The 17,752-nt window shown below is 38.5% G+C and overlaps 1 protein-coding gene and 1 pseudogene across 50 annotated transcripts in view; one reads left to right on the forward strand and one right to left on the reverse strand.

The window, feature by feature from the left end:
- RIMS1 (regulating synaptic membrane exocytosis 1) overlaps nt 1–17,752 on the forward strand; it is a 462,151-nt gene that overhangs the window by 29,324 nt on the left and 415,075 nt on the right. The window lies entirely within an intron of this gene.
- On the reverse strand, nt 13,999–14,086 carry LOC146406073 (U6 spliceosomal RNA; annotated as a pseudogene).

Genomic DNA, 17,752 nt, shown 5'->3' on the forward strand with positions numbered 1-17,752 from the left:
CCTATCACTCTGAACCCCTGTCCATCTATATATTGACAGATTTTCTATTTACAATATGTCCTAACTAATGTTATCTACATAGACATATTTTAGTTCCTTTCCAGGTCTTATTCTTTATCTTTTCCCAATCCTGTCACATATGCTTTTCATTTTTTCCTCCCTCTATTCTCTCTCCAAATAATGGTCAGGCTGCTCCTGATGAAATCAGTCTAATGGCATATTAGGTCACCTGCCTATCCTTAGACAACAGTTCTGAAAGTAAGAGACCAGCAGCATGGAACATGTTTACTCTGTGTAAATGGTGCAAGTGATTTTTCCAGGTGTCCACATGCCTTCTTTTCAAGCACCTGTGTGTTTTCCTCACCAAAGAATATCCACCATCCTTTGCTTCTTCTCACATCCCAGAAGAGAGGGTACTTGTGGACATGGCAGAGCTTTGGCAAGTCACTTAGCTCTCTGGGCCTTAGTGTCCTCTTCTCATTGGATTGTTCGAAGGATTAAATGAGATATTTTGTACGAAGCACTTAAAGTAATGCCATACACGCAGAGTAAACCTCAAAGTGTTTGAAAGATGAAATGCATACAAAGGGACATGGAAGAAAATCAGTGGTGAGGAAAACAGGTGTCTGGGAAGTGGAGTAGGGATTCCTCACTTCCAACACAGTGTTTCGAGGGTCTGTGCATTGGTGGTTAGAGAAACCCTACTGAGGGACACCAGGAAGAGCTTTGCAACCTGATGGGTCAAAGTCTTCCCAGTGAAAGCCAACAAAAACCACTTGCATACAAAAAGATCGTTTTATGAATTAGAATATTTGAGAAATGGCTTATAAACTCTTTCCCAGGGCATTTTCCAGCAGACTCCTTAGCTAAATCCATTGTCCCACTAAGCAATAATGGAATTTTATGTTTCCATAATTCCCTCTAAAACTTTACTCTCTGCTCTTTTTTCCAGAGGATAATGATGCACCTGAACCAACTGGTATTTGTATTCATAAGAATTCATCCTATCTTTGAGGGTTTTAAGCTGATTTTTTTTTTTTTTTTTTTTTTTTTTTTTTTTTTTTTTTTTTTTTTGCTTTTTAGGGTCGCACCCATAAGCCGATTTTTGAATTCACCTTATAATATTATTATTGCTCTAAACTTCTGAGTAAAATATGAGTTCGCTAGTCTGGTGGTCATTCCTGTCTAGCACAATGAGGAACAAGGCATACATTAAAAAAAAAAAAAAAAAGTCTTGAGAATCCAAAATGGATGTTACTCAGCAGATTGTGTCTCAAGACTTCATTCAGAGGGAAACCCTTCATGATTTCACACTGAGCTTATTTATTCTAAATTGTTTAGGTCATAATTCAATGAATTGATTTAATTAATTAATTAGTTACTTCTGAACAATTAGGAGGGGAAGGGGGACAACCAGAAATGGACACATTCATTTTTTTTACCTATTCAGTATTAGTTACAGAGTGTCTGCAGTTCAGGGACTATGACAATACAATGACAACCAGACAAAGTTCCTGCCCTTTTGGAGTTTATCTTCCAGTGGAGCAAGTATGTTGTACAAGGGAGTTAGAATTTTTTACATCCCAATGGTTGATAAAAGTGATACTTACTGGGTGACCATGCCAAGGGTTTCAACCTCTCTGTACCTTAGTGTCTCTATATATGAAGTGAGAATAATGAAATTCTTAATTCATAAGTTTGTTTTGAAGATTAAATGAGTTAATATATGTAAAATACTTCAAACAATAAGTAGTATGTAAACATTTACTACTATGATGCTACTGTTATTGAGAAGTGATGGAACATGTATCAAATAAGGACATAAATGGGAGATGAACAGGGTAAAAGAGACCATTCAGCAGTCAGTTGCAGAAATTCAGATAAGATATAGTCGTACTTTGAACTTGAGCAGTAGTGAGGATGGGTTGTTGAGTAGAGATTGATTGCAAGATATCTACCAAGGGTGGAATTGACAAGATTTGTTTGTTTGGTTGGTGGGTTTTTGGTTTTGTTTTTGTTTTAATTTTGGGTGTGAGAAAAAGAAAAGCATCAAAAATGATTCCAGTTTTTGTGCTTGAGCATCTGAATGACTGAAGTGCCTTTTACTGAGATAGTGTATATTTGGTGAAAAGAGCTGATTGGACCAAGAGTCCAGTTTGGGACATGATACCTTTGAGAGGCTGATTAGATATGCAGTTGGAGACACTGGGTAAGCAATTGAATATTCAAGGTTTGGGTACAGAGGGAGTTTCCATGGTGGCTCAGTGGTTAATGAACCCGACTAGAAACCATGAGGTTGTGGGTTTGATCCCTGGCCTCGCTCAGTGGGTTAAGGATCCGGCCTTGCTGTGAGCTGTGGTGTAGGTCGCAGATGTGGCTCAGATCCTGTGTTGCTATGGCTGTTGTGTAGGCCAGCAGCTACAGGTCCCATTCAACCCCTAGCCTGGGAACCTCTAGATGCTGTGGATGCAGCCCTAAAAAGACAAAAAGGTCGGGTTACAGAAAAGTGTGTTAGGGCTGGTGATATAGATTGGGAGTGGCCAGGTTATAGATATTTTAGAAAGCCATGGGACTTGGCTCAGTAGAGAAGAGAAGGGGGCTGAAGATGGAGGCATGGGGTTGCTAAATTTTAGATGTAGAAAAGAGAAAGCAGAGATAATAAAGGAGACAGAAAAGAGGTGATCAGTGAAATAGGGAAAAGGCTGAGAAAGTGTGGAATCATAGAAGCCAAGGGAAGAATTGGTTTTAGGAAGGGGAGAGTGAAAAAATTCCTGCCACATGTTTTTTAGAAACAGAGTAAAAACGAAGGTCAAGAAGTCTTACTGGATTAGACAATGACGTTCACTGGTGCCCTTGTCAAGAGCAGGCACCTTGGAATGGTTAAGACTAAAATATAATTAACATAATTTGAGTAGATTCAAGAGAGAATGAGAGGAGTTCCCATCATGGTGCAGTGGAAACGAATCCAACTAGTGACCATGAGGTTGCAGGTTCGATCCCTGGCTTTGCTCAGTGGGTTAAGGATCTGGTGTTGCCATGAGCTGTGGTGTAGGTCTCAGATGCACCTCGGATCTGGCATTGCTGTGGCTGTGGTGTAGGCCGGCCAATGTAGCTCTGATTCGACCCCTATCCTGGGAACCGCATATGCTGCAGGTGCAACCCTAAAAAGCAAAAAAAAAAAAAAAAAAAAAAGGAGAGACAGAGACAGAGACAGAGAATAAGAAACTTCAAAGGGTGGGTAACTCCTTTGAAGAATTTTGACATAAAAGGGTCAGAGAAATGGTTTCAAGAATATGCTGCTGTTTGGAGAAGATGTGGGGTTACCTTTTTCTTTTTTTTAAGGGAGATGATATCACAAGTGTATGTGCTATTGAGAATGGCCCAATCAAGAGTTTAAAAGGAAAATTTTGATAGAGGATAATTATAGGATTAAAGTCTTTGAATAGGCAGGAAAGTATGAGCATGAGCAGAAAGGAGGGTTGGGCAGGGGAAATTGTTAAATGGGGAGAGGTGCATTTAGACGGACACAGACCCAAGGTGGCAGATGTGAAAATTACAGGAAAATGTGGAAATTCTCTCTTGGTCACTTCTCATAAATATTATCATCAGCTGAGAACAATGAGAAGGTAGAAAAGATGTTAGAGGAGAAAGGAAATTTGCAAAACGGTAGCCTCAGAGAGTGGGTGAATTAATTAATCAGAAAAATATAAGGACTTGCAAGCAATCCTGAGGATTTATTGGAGGTTCAAGAGCATAAATTTAATTCAAAATCAGTTAACATCCTGTGTGATTTTTCTCCAGCCGCGTTCAGCTGTTTGGATATAAGTAGCAGATGAGTGGAGAGCGAGATTTAACTGGGGTTAGAGTTTTGCCAAATGAGTTTGAACACTCAAAAAAGGGCAGATGGGAGTTCCCGTTGTGGCGCAGTGGTAAACAAATCCAACCAGGAACCATGAGGTTGCGGGTTCGGTCCCTGCCCTTGCTCAGTGGGTTAAAGCCGGCGTTGCCTTGAGCTGTGGTGTAGGTCGCAGACGCAGCTCGGATCCCGCGTTGCTGTGGCTCTGGCATAGGCCGGTGGCTACAGCTCCAATTTGACCCCTAGCCTGGGAACCTCCATATGCCGTGGGAGCAGTTCAAGAAATAGCAAAAAAAAAAAAAAAAAAAAAAAAGGGCAGATGCCCTGAGGGTGTATGTCACACTGGTTATAATGAATCCTAGTCTGTGAAATCTACATAGGTAAGGGGGTAGAGTTAATGAGCTGTGGGTACTTCTGGGCTAAAGAATTGTGAAGATAGACTCCTAGAGTGAGTGAGCATGAGAGAAAGTGATGTTGAGAGAGCAGAATGTTTAAAGTTGAGAATTGGTCCTAGCAAGGTCCAAGATGTGATTGTGGCAGCAGGTAGCTGAGTCACATCAGTGAACCAGACCCCTGGAAAGAGAGGTTGAGCCCTTGGGAGAGCAAAAGATATGTCAGACAATTGTCCAAAGGAGTTTGAAGTCATTTCATAGGTGAGATGAGAAACATGCATGAGTGATTTAGATAAAATGTAAATGTGATACCCTTGTATCACAGAGTAAAATGTGATACAAGAAACCAAAGCAATCTCAAAGAAAACAAACAGATGGCCAAAATGCACATGAAAAGATGCTCAACACCACTAATTACTGGATAAATGCAAATCAAAACTACAATGAGGTATCACGTCACACTAGAGAGAATGAACGCTATCGAAAAGTCTACAAAGAATAAATTCTGGAGAGGGTGTGAAGGAAAGGGAACCCTATTACACTGTTGGTGGGAATGTAAATTGGTGCAACCACTATGGAGAACAGTATGGAGGTTCCTTAAAAAACTAAAAACTGCCATATGATACTTCAGTCCCACCCCTGGGTATATATTCAAAGAAAACCATAATTTGAAAAGATACATGCACCCCTGTGTATGTTCACTGCAACACTATTTACAATAGCTAAGACATGGAAGCAACCTAGATGTCCATTGACAGAGGAATGGATAAAGAAGTGGTATATATTTAACAGTGGAATATTAACTGACAATAAAATAGAATGAAATAATGCCATTTGTAGCAACATGGGTGAACCTAGAGATTATCATACGCAGTGAAGTAAGTCAGACAGAGAAAGACAAATAACATGTTTTGGCTTCTAGGATGCTTGCAGTTAATGAAAAAGAGAGAGCTGGAGCATCTGAATGGGACCATTCGAAAGGAATCTAATGCCAGACAAAGGCTTTTCATTCCACAGATATCAAGGAAGAGAGAAAGACATCAAGGAGGGGGGCAAGACATAAAGACACACGGATGATGTGGTCAGATGTGGGCTTTGGGAAGAGAAATGATGCAGCTTCACATCCAACAGAGAAAGGAGGAGGAGTCTAGGAAAGAGGGGATTTAATAGCACAGGCAGAGAGTGACATATATTTGTTTCACAACTTACAAAAACCCGCAATAGTTAGGATGATAGCAGCACTGTTAAAGGATTAATGGGGACAAATTAATAAGATCTAGCAGAGATTCAGTCAATAAATGTTGACAGCTGACTGAATATACATAGTATTGAGAAAGAGAGCAGAAAGTCAAGAAAAGGACAAAGTTTGCAATATTTAAAGTATCATAAATAGAGGGCAAAGGAAGGAAAGGATCAAGTGTAAGTGTGAAGATGATCAGTTCAGTTTGGACATATCCAGCAGTGGTCCGTTTGAAGTGTAAGCTTGGTGCTGGACTAAGACGTTGTGGGTGTCAGAGAGAAGTGAATGATATTAATGACAGTCCTTGTGGCACGTTTTATGAGGGAAGAATGAGGGGAATAGCCAGAGAGTAAGACAAATAAGAGGTAATGAGGTCACCACAGAACAAGCCCAGGAGACTGTAAGGTCACTGAGTCCAAGAAAAAAAATTTTTTGAATGAAAGCACTATTTAATTCTATCAAAGGACCCAAGGAGATTACAAACAAGAATGAAAAATATCCTGTTGGGTTTTGTAACTAAGAAATCACAATTGTGGACAATAGCAAAACATCATTGACAATAACAATGATCACAAAGCTTCAACTCTGTGACCAGTTTTATCACCTGCAGAAGAAATAGTCCAAACACCATGAATAATATGAGAATGTTCTCAAATTTATAGCTGACTGGGGCCAGTTATTATGAGATTCAAAGAGTGCAACTCATTTCAAAAAACCCTGAAGGAATCAGTAAATTATGGTAAAAAAATAATTGATGTTTATAGTGTTGAAACATGAGTTTTTAAGATAATATCAATTCACATTATAAATATTAGTTCAAAAATCAGTGATGCTGAATGCAGCACGGACCCTGAACTGGATCTTGGAATAGTTAAACAATACTAGTGGAAAAACTGGTGAAATGTACTCAAGTCTGCAGTTCAGTTAATAATCATGCACTGGTGTTAATTTCTTAGTATAATGTTCCACATATGGTGGAACATTAAGGGAGGCTTGGTCAAGGGTAATGAAAACTTTCTTTACTATCTTTGTAACTTCTCTGTAAATCTAAAATAATTCCAAATTTAAAAAATTTATTTTAAAATATGTGCCCCCCCCCCCCCATTTAGAGATACATAGAAAATAAATAGATTTTCAACCCAAATAGTTAAATGAATAAACCCCTGGTGCTTATGTAGGTAAAATTTTAGTTAATGGAAATTTTATTTTTCAGAACTCACTCCTCAGTGTTTTTATATAAATGAGGCATTATTGTTCTGAGACTATAGTACAGCTGAACAAAATGTTCTTCAAGTCACCTCCTTTTTCCAACTGACTTTTTTTTCACTAGGTTTTTGTTTTGTTTTGTTTTTCTTTAACAGCTGCACGTGCAGCATATGGAAGTTCCTGGGCTAGGGGTCAAATTGAGCTGAAGCTGCCAGCCTTTGCCACAGCCACAGCAACAATGGATCTACGCCACATCTGAGTCCTATGCCAAAGCTTGCGGAATGCCAGATCCTTAACCCCCTGAGCAAGACTAGGAATCAAACCTGTATCCTCACAGAAACAACATGGCGTTCCTAACCTGCTGAGCCACAATGGGAACTCCTCTCCAGTTGCCTTCTACATCTGTAACCTAAGTAGCCAACACCAAGGGGGCCTGTTTACACAATAAAATCAACTGCTCTTATGTCTTAGTATTTCTTCATAAAAATAATTCATATGCATGTTTTTCCTAGCTAAAAACGTAAAGATCAGAACGAGACATTGTCTACTGTTTGCAAACATATAAATACAGTTGACTCTCAAACAGCATGGGTTTTAAACTGCCTTGTTGCATGTGTATATGGATCCTTTCAATAGTAAATACAGAGCTACATGTAGGTCTGTGGTTGGTTGATGCCATGGATGCAGAACCAGGAGAGGCGAGCTGACTATAAATTATATGTGGATTAACCCCAGAGTTGTTCAAGGGTCAACTGTAAAGTGTTCCAACCAAAAAAAGGACTTACTTGTTTTTTTCTGGGCCATATTTCAACCTGTGGGTAACGATTTCCGTGTGTGACTCACATTAACCCAAAGCAAAAACACCCCCCTTCTAGGCCTGGTGAAAAATGCATCCCTGCAGCTGAGGCAGGAACATCTGTCTCTGGTCTCACTGAAGCCGGTGAGGTTGTAACCAAACCTCTGATCCTAAATACATTCTGTTCTTCAGCCACTTGCTTGCCAAGGAAAGCTAGTATTTCTAACCTTTATTTTCCAATACACTGTATTAAAATTCCAACAACCTTTACACTCTTTTTTGTGGTCTGACTTGTGCTGAGCATAGTAATTCACAAATGTGGGTTCTGTGATGTGGGGTTCTTTTAGAGTCCCATTCATTGGCCTGCATTTTGGCCATAAAAGAAGCCTGCAGGCTACAGTTAGCAAACATAGGAACCAAAACTGCTTAAGAGAAAGAAATGGCAAATTATTGAAGGTTTTTTTCCTACCCAGGTATTGAATCTACACTTTCTCTAGGGAGAACTACAAATATAAAAAAGTTATTCTATACAAATACCAGCAAAAGAGGAGCCTGTTTTGATGTTTATTATGCAAATGCCGTTGAGGAAACTGGCCACTGCATCACAGGCTATTTCCTTTGTGAGGAATCCCTGGTGATACTTTCCTCTGGTTTCTTTGTTGGTGCTTTTCCCAGGCTGTTGCTTTGTTTATGTTATGGATAGTGTAAATTTTTGGTTTTGGCTGCTAAGAAAATCAGAACGAAATTTGCATGTTACCTTTAATCACCGTGTTGGACCTGATGGCATGGATCGTGTGCAGTTACCCAGTTTTGAACTGTTTTCTTTGTCTTATTTTCACTTAGTTCCAGTTCTGTCGCTCCCCCTCTTTCACACATGCACACACACAAACACACACATGTGCTGTTGTATACATTTCTCTGCCCTTTCTCAAATTTTTTATTTGTTATGGTGAAATATACATAACAATATTTATCCTTTTAACCATCTGTAATTGTGCAGTTCAGTGGCATACACACAAAGTTGAAGTAATTATCACCACTATCTACATCAGATCTTTTTGTTCATCTTTAACAAAAACGGTACCCATTTAACAATAACTCCCTCCTCCACCCCCTCCTTCCATCCCATGGTAACCCCTATTCTACTCTTTGCCTCTACGAATTTGCTTAGACACCTCATGTAAGTAAAATCCTACAATATCTTTCCTTCAGTGTCTGGTTTATTTCACCAAGCATAATGCTTTCAGGCCCCTTCACGTTGTAGCATATATCACAATGTCATTCTTTTCTATAGCACAATAATATTTCCTCAAATCCATTGGGAAAGAAAGCATGTTTAAAAATCCAAGCTCATATTGCTGACCACACGACAGGCCAATAATTCGAGAGAGGAGTGGTTGTGGCAAAGTATTGAGGTTGGACTCAGAAACCAGCAGACTGAGAAGATGGTGGACTCATGTCTCAAAGAACCATCTTCCCCAAGTTAGAATTCAGGCTTTTTTACACTAAAAGGGGAGGGAGTAAAGTCAAACATTTCCTGGTTCCTGTCACCCTCTGGAGGTGATGTGTTAATTTCTTCCTTCTGGCAATCATTCACAGGGAGGCCTGGTCAGGATGCTTCCTGTGAGCTATACAAAGATATTTTAGCTTTTGCCGGGACAGGGTTCCCAGAGACAGGCCTTTATGTATACGGTAGGCTTGTAGGCAATATTCCTTTAGTGATAAACTTGTAATTGCAGAATCAGGTACATGACACTAATGCTGTCTTTGGATGTCCCTATCAATCTCTACTCAGTATTGACAAACAAACCTGAAAGGTTTCCTCACGTCATCAGCAGAAGCAAAGATTCAATGTTGCTAGCACTTTAAGGGGATAGTCAATATCCTTCAACTAAGCTAATGAGTAAACCTCTCAGAATTCAAGATAGAACAGTAGCACAAGCACTTTTACTTGTTAACATAAGCCTAGTAACTTTAATCTTAGTTATGATGTGAACTTTAACTACATAGATACATTTCATGGCATGGATTTACAAAAGCAGTATATTAATGTTAATTATTTACCTCTTAGAACCCCACAGATCATAGGCACTGCCCTGGGCATACAATACAATGGCATGGTGAAGAAGGTATTATTAAATGTATTTCACATGTAGAAAAATGAGGGAAACCCATACATACCAAACCCAGGTATATACTAAGGCTGCTGAGATTCAAAGCCAGGGTTCTGATTTTTTTGTTTGTTTTTGGTTTTTGCTATATTGCCACTACAAGATGTTACTATTTCAAGATGAACTTATCTGAACTGATTAGAGGTGTAGAAAGAAGGCAGAAGAAATTTGAAAATGAATAAATGGCAATTAAAAATTTGTTTTCCTCATGTGCTTTTACTCTAAGATAGAGCAATGAGAAGAATATCTGTCAACCCCTGTGCACTGCTCTATTCTGACCTTTAGCAACCATTTGTTTAAACTGGTGGAGCATGGCTCTTCTGTATAAGCCCAGCAGAGTTACTCTGTTGGGTTAAAAACATTTGGAGTATTTAGACCTGACTGACTCACAGGTTTCTTACTCGTTATTGTGCAATTCTGTGCAATGGTTTGTAAAGTTATTATAGCTAACAGCATATCATAATAAACTCAAACAACATTGAATATGTACTAGTGTATCTTGTGATGAGTAGAGAGTCACAGTGAATTAGAATTGAAAGGCTGGTTTTGACTGAATAAAGGCAGATGTTATTCATTGACTTATTAGATAAAATTCAGCAAATTTTTTTTTAATTTTTTTACTAAACTGTAGTTGATTTACAATGTCGTGCCAATCTCCGCCGTTCAACAATGTGAATCAGATATATATATATATATACATTTTTTAATATTATTTTCCATCATGGTCTATTCCAGGAAATTGGTCACAGTTCCCTGTGCTATACAGTAGTACCTTTGCTTTCCATTCTAAATGTAATAGTTTGCAACTACTAACCCCGAACTTCTAGTCCTTCCTACTCCCTCCCCACTCCTCCTTGGCAACCACAAGTCTGTTCTCTATGTCTGTGAGTTTGTTTCTCTTTTGTAGCCATTTGTGCCATACTTTAGATTCCACATATAAGTGATATATGGTGTTTGTCTTTGTCTTCTGGACTCATTTCACTTGGTGTGAGAATCTCTAATTGCATCCATGTTGCAGCAAATGGCATATTTCATTCTTTTTATGGCTGAGTAGTATTCTACTGCATAAGTGTACTGCATCTTCTTAGGACCTGCAGTTGGTGTATGTGACTGTGAACTTGGGTTGTGGATATATGATATATTTTCTTCTTTGATTACAGAGTAGAGAAATACATTATTGAGTGATATTGAAGGGTATTCTTTCTTTGCCAGAGAAGTCTACACTCTGTAATATTATGGTTGTATACCAAGTAATGGTTAACTCTTATTTGGGGATATGTTGGCATCACTATCATAAAATCTCACATAGTGAAATAAAAATTAGATCCCAATTTATAACATTTGAAAAGTAATATATTAAATTTCCAGGTAAGTAGAAGGAATTTATAAATTGCCACTTGGCCAATTTTCTTCTGAAACTATGCACTCATATAAAATTCTATAGTTGTTTTATGATTGAATATGAAGATTCTTCATGTTCTTTGTAAGCTGGCAAGTTAGTATACTCTAACTAACTAGTCAGGATCTAGCATTTTCCAATAAAAGATTGCATGCTTATTCTTTTAAAAAACTGAACAATATGTGATGAATGAAAAGAAATTTTTCCCTCAGTTCCAACCATGTTCTGCAATGTGTAGTGATTCCAGATATTACTTTGTACTTATAAATGAATTTATCATTATTTACATAGGCATCCTTATATGCACATATAATTATAACAAAGAACTTCTTTTGTTCAAACTGTTTTGAAGTCTGATTTTTTTTATTTACTAGTGTATCTTGGACGTGTTTTCCTTTAAGATGTATAGAACGACCTTATTATTTTTACCGTCATCCCACTGCGTGTGTGTAACAATGTTTATTTAACCAATTTTTTTATTAACAGTGTCTGCTTTTCATTATTTGAAGTAATGCTGAAAGAGTATCTTTCAATATCTACCCTCTAAGTGATTAAATTTGAATTGATTTTCTCCAGCTTATATCTGATTACCCCATGGAGGGTATACTAAAATCAGTATGAAATTTCTGACTTATAGAAAATAATAGAGGATATGGGTTCACTCCCTGGCCCTACTCAGTGGGTTAGGATCCCGCGTTCCTGAAGCTGCAGTGTAGGTCTCAGCTGCGACTTGGATCCAGTGTTGTTGTGGCTGTGATGTAGGCCACCAGCTGCAGCTCCAATTGGACCCCTAGTCTGGGAACTTCCATATCCTAAGGTGTGACCCTTAAAAGAAAAAAGGAAGGGAGGGAGAAAGGGAGGAAGGAAGGAAGGAAAGGGAAGGAAAGGGAGAAAGATGGATTAGTCTGTCATCAAGAATTTAAAATTTATTATATGTGAAAAAGGTATCCACATAGTGCTATTTTTTTGCATAAGAGGTCTCCTTTTTCTGGATTAATTTGGTTAGAGGAAGCAAAGAGAAATTTCAGCATCTCCCAGCCACAGGACTGGGCCTGTAACCCTGTTACTAGCTATAATTGCTCGTTGTACCTCTCCTCTGTAGCACTTTTCTGGGTTGAATTTTACATTTTCTATTTATTGTCATCACTCTTCAATTCATGCCTCTCTCTTCTGGTAGAGGGGATCCTCCCTGAGAACAGGGTTTCAGGCTGTTTCAACTAAGGGCCCCCTCCCCAGGTTTAGGGGTAGTGAGGACACAGCAGGATTTGATCAGTGTTGGCTCATGAAGGGATAACTAGCCCTTTGATCCTTCAAAGGAGGGTAAAAGGAAGTCAGAATACAGATTGGTTTTGCTTTCACTCTTTTTAAACCTCTTGCATTCCAGTTTGAGAACAAAGTATATTTTATTTGGAGACATATCAGGATGTTTTCACTTACAAATGAATATTCTGTAAGGAAAAGGTTTGGGAGAAAGGTGATTTTGCATCATATGTAAATGGGAGAAGCATGAATAAAAGATAATAAAGAAGATTATTAGGAAGAAAAAAGATACTTTAACACGGTAGTGAGTACATTCTTAAGGAAGTTAGAAAACACCTCTATACTTTTCTAAAACTCTTGCCTGGTGTTTAAGTAAGAAATAATTTGAAGAAAACTTGGTGCATAGTAAGGTCCATTTTCATCAAAATGGAGACAATGTCCTGTGGAATGAAAATGGTATCTAAAAGAATAGGGAAAGATCAGTCTAGCACGGAAGCGAGATTTAGAAACTAAATTATAAGGACATATTCTAAAAGTTCACTTAGGGTAGCTAAAGATATGAAAGTTGTCATGTTTAATGTCTAATATTAAAATTAGGAGTTCCCGTCCTGGCTCAGTGGAAACAAACCTGAGAATCTGACTAGCATCCATGAGGATGCAGGTTACATCCTGGCCTTGCTCAGTGGATTAAGGATCCAGTGTTTCCATGAGCTGAGGTATAGGTTGCAGATGAGGCTCGGATCCCGGGTTTCTGTGGCTGTGGTGTAGGCCAGAGGCTACAGCTCTGATTTGACCCCTAGCCTGGGACCCTTCATATGCTGTGGATGCAGTCCTAAAAAGACAAAAATAAAAAATAAATAAATGAATAAAATTAATAGGACAGGCATGGGTAAGGAAAGGATAAGAATGATTCAGCCATGCTCCAGGACTCTGTACAAACTTAGTGTGAAATATCTAATTCAACTGTTGAAGAAAGAAAAGAATATTTCAGCCTGCCTTTGCAAATTTGTCATTGTAAATTTGAGGAAATAAAGAATGATATTTTAATGGTCAAAGACATTGAATAGCTGATGACATATATTGTCAAATTAAGATAGACTTGATTTTACTATTGTGAAAATTTAGAAATAGGGAAGTCCCAAGTGCATGAGACTAAAGGTGTGAGGACTTGAAAATATGGATGCGTGAAAAGGAAATTATTTTTTTCATGGTTACAATCATAATTATCTTCACTAAGTCATTTTCCCTGTATTTATTTCTTACACTTTTATATCCATACTTCTAAATTGGCCTTTAATTTGTCATCATAAGAAATGTAATGGTAAAATGAGCTTATTTCTTTATACTTTTACCATGATCTTTTGTCCCCAGAAAGAAGCCAGGCCACTTTTATGCAGTTAAGAGTATTTATTCTCCAGGTTATTATTTTTTATTATGAACATCTCCAGTTGTCCTTGTGTTATATTTTCTATCATCGTCAAAGTTATATATAGTCCTCACTAAGACTGTCTTATACATAAAGGGATCTAGTGTTCGTGGTTTCAAGTGGTCACTTTAAGACAGAATTTAAGGGCAACGCTGATTTGTTAAAAGTAATTGTCTTAATAAAAGAAAATAAACTTGATGGCCCGTTAAAATATATGTAATTCACTATTTTGTAGTATTTTCATTTTTTTTTTTTTTTATGGAACGCTTCACGAATTTGCGTGTCATCCTTGCACAGGGGCCATGCTAATCTTCTCTGTATCGTTCCAATTTTTTTTTTTTTTTTTTTTTTAGTATATGTGCTGCCGAAGCGAGCACAGTATTTTCATTTTTAATAACACCATTTCTCATCCTGTGCCTGCTAAGAACAAAGGAGTAGGGGTTTAGTAATGGTAAGAGAAGGCATTAAGAAATGTCCTAATTACTGTTTAGAGATGTATTTCCAGATTACTTAATATGACACATTCCATCTTAATTTATTTTAGAGTATTTTGCATTTTTTTTTCTTTTTAAGGCCACACCCATGGCATATGCAGGTTCCTAGGCTAGAGGTCTAATCAAAGCTACAGCTGCCGGCCATAGCCACAGCCACAGCAACTCAGGATCCGAGCAACGTCTGCGACCTACACCACAGCTCACAGCAACACCGGATCCTTAACCCACTGAGTGAGGCCAGGGATTGAACCCTCAACCTCATGGTTCCTAGTCGGATTCATTTCTGCTGCGCCATGATGGGAACTCCAGTATTATTGCAAATTAAGATAACAAACTTGGAGTTCCCGTCGTGGCACAGTGGTTAAGGAATCCGACCAGGAACCATGAGGTTTCGGGTTCGATCCCTGGCCTTGCTCAGTGGGTTAAGGATCCGGCCTTGCTGTGAGCTGTGGTGTAGGTCTCAGAAGTGGCTCAGATACTGCGTTGCTGTGGCACTGACTTAGGCCAGCGGCTATAGCTCCGATTCGACCCCTAGCCTGGGAACCTCCATATGCCGAGGGAAGCAGCCCTAGAAAAGGCAAAAAGACAAAAAACAAAAACAAAAAACTTATGTTTAATGTATGAAATGATTATTATAATAAAACCTAAAACCCAATGAAACTTGGCCTCACGTTCACTATGATAATTTCCCAGATTTTAGGAGGTATGAACATTTTATAGAATCAGAATTATATTGCTGGTGGAAAGATTCTGGAGATTAGTCAGTCCATTACCCTGATGAAAAACCAAGACCCAGCAGGTAGTTAGATAACTATGAGCCATGAGTAGAATCCTAACTCTCTTGATTTCTTGTTTGTCACTTTTCTGTGTCATATTTTACTGATTTCTAAGTTAATCTGGGCCAAGTATTTGTCCTCTACAATCCTCACTTTTCATTAGCATTCCTTTTTATCATGAAAATAAAAATGATATTCTTCCTCCACTTTAAAGCTTGCCTGAAGATGTACAGATGGAAATGGTGTTAGCACAGGAAGATATCTGGTCTAAGTGTTTAGATTACATTAAGTTAAAGGTCAGGATTGGAAAAGTCAGAATGGATTAGAAGCAAAACCAGCGTGAGCCCTAAGACCAGTATCCACCAAAAATATAAAGCAAAGATTGGCCAAACGTTGACCCTCTTTTATTATGAAGCTACTAAAAATATAAATAAACCCCTATGTAAGTAAATTATGTATCGTTGACACTAATTTTTTTGACTTTTGTAGTATATTTTTATAGTTATAATTTCATGTATTCATGCATAATGCTTGTTGTAAATACCAAACTCAAATATATTGACCCCAAGGAACTTAATTCTCTCAGTTCAAAAATAGAACTTTCTGAATAATTTTATCAGAAGCTTATTATGCTTGCATTTAAAAGGGTCACATAAGACCTCAGGAGAAATTCTTGCTTAGTGTTGTATATTTAAACACAGGATATTTACAACAAAACTAATTTACATATGCTTATGAAATATAAAAGAAAGCAGAAAGAAAGTCTGCCAGGAATATCTTAGGAATTGACCCAAAGAGATGTAATCTTATTTTGCAATTAGTAGGCTCTATTGTACATAAAGGAATCTAAAGATAGCCATTCATAAACTAATTAGAAAATCTGTCATCTTCTAATAATGATGAATTTATCATTAGTGATGATTAGTGGATGTCATTCTAGGATACACATCTTGACATACAAATGTTCTCCACTATGTCTTGGATTTTTTTCATCATTCACAGATGGGAAGATCCTTGAATAAACCTACAGAGTTTAATTGGGGATGTATATAAATTGGGGGGAGTACACTTGATAGAAGTTACATATTTGAATAAAATTATGGAAAGAACAGAGGAAGAGGACCTAGATCAAAGAGTCTTTATTGGGCTCCTATATTCCTTTCCTTTTTTTAAAAAAAACCAAATACTTATCGAGCACATACTTATGTGGTAGGCACTGTTCTGCATATTGGAAGTTATAACAGTGACCCAAATGGACAATAATCATTGGCAACAAGCAGCTTCCATTCTAGTGATATGTACTGTCAAAGGCATATCCTCAGTGCTCTGAATGCTGACAAAGAATGGGATGGTGGAGAGTAAGCTGTAGGATGGAGAGAAGGCACCTCAAACAGTGAGCCTTGAGGGCAGAAAATCATGGAAGAGAAGTAGGCTGAGTTCTGAGGCTGAATCTCTTCGGTGGCACCTCCTCTGACTCAGCCTCTGTGTGGGGTCCTCCCCTGGACCCTAGGACGTCTGTTTCCACCTCTGCAGGAATCATCTCACTCTATTCCCCATATGTGTTCTTGCCTTTTCTCACCATCTGATTCTGAGCTGCTTTGAGCCATTAATCCTTGCGTCCCAGATCCAGCCATGATACGTGGTGTATGGTGGGTGCCCTATGGTGTTTGCTGAATGAATATGATTGTGTTCAGTTGTCACAGAGAAACATGCATGTCTGTGTTTGCACATCTGTGTTACATTGGAAACCCATGGGCTTCTTTTACTGTAAAATCATGGTTGGAAATATCTTTCTTTTCATATCTTTTTTTTTTTTTTTTTTTTTTTTTTTTTTTGTCTTTAGTCTATTTAGGGCTGCACCTTTGGCATATGGAGGTTCCCAGGCTAGGGGTCCAATCGGCGCTGCAGCTGCCGGCCTACGCCACTACCATTGCAACTCAGGATCTGAGCTGTGTCTGCGACCTACACCACAGCTCACAGCAACGCCGAATCCTTAACCCACTGAGGGAGGCCAGGGATCAAACCCACAGCCTCATGGATTCCCTTAGCATCTTTTAAGACCAAATACCAGTGGCAGAGAGAGGAGGTCCTGTCAGAGAGAGGATTCCAGCTGCCTTACTTTCCCCAAATAATGTATATCAGGTCTTCCTCAATCAAAAATAGGCATAACTGGATTTATTCATAAGGTGAATTTACCTTCAAAACAGTTCCACAGGCCTGTGTTTCAGCCAGGTGTCCACTCCCACATGGCTATTCCACAGCTGCTACTGTCAAGTTATGGGCTATTCTAAATAATGTCAAATTGTAGGATTGTGGGAACACTTAATACACCTTTTAATTATTTAATAGTGTTATAAAAACACAACATGTAAAACAAAAACCCAGCCCTAGCCTCAGGCTTTGTGAGTCTTACTGGGTGCTTGAGGGAAACCCATGCCTTTGGGGAAAACTGCAAGTGAAAATGTACTTGAATCAGCGCCTGGAGAACTCTCTCCACTCCTCAAGTTTCTGTGACAAGTACTGTTTTAGGTTTTCTCTCCACTCTGTGCAGAAGATCTGGGGCGTGGGAGTAAAAGGGTGAGCACCAGTGTGTGCTTAGTGCAAACAGTTAAAATTAAATTCCAAGAGTTCCCTAGAAGAACTTTATTTCAACCTGACCCAGCGTGACCTCTGGTATTTGCTTCTGCGAATCATTTGAAACACATAACTTGTTGTCTTTGGTTTCAAGTTTATAGT

The sequence above is a fragment of the Sus scrofa genome, chromosome 1 (genome assembly GCF_054392235.1).
Source record: "Sus scrofa isolate SSC_HxYL_T2T_F1_AM1 chromosome 1, Sscrofa_HxYL_maternal_Yorkshire_Landrace_v2.0, whole genome shotgun sequence".
In the NCBI taxonomy this organism is placed as follows: domain Eukaryota; kingdom Metazoa; phylum Chordata; class Mammalia; order Artiodactyla; family Suidae; genus Sus; species Sus scrofa.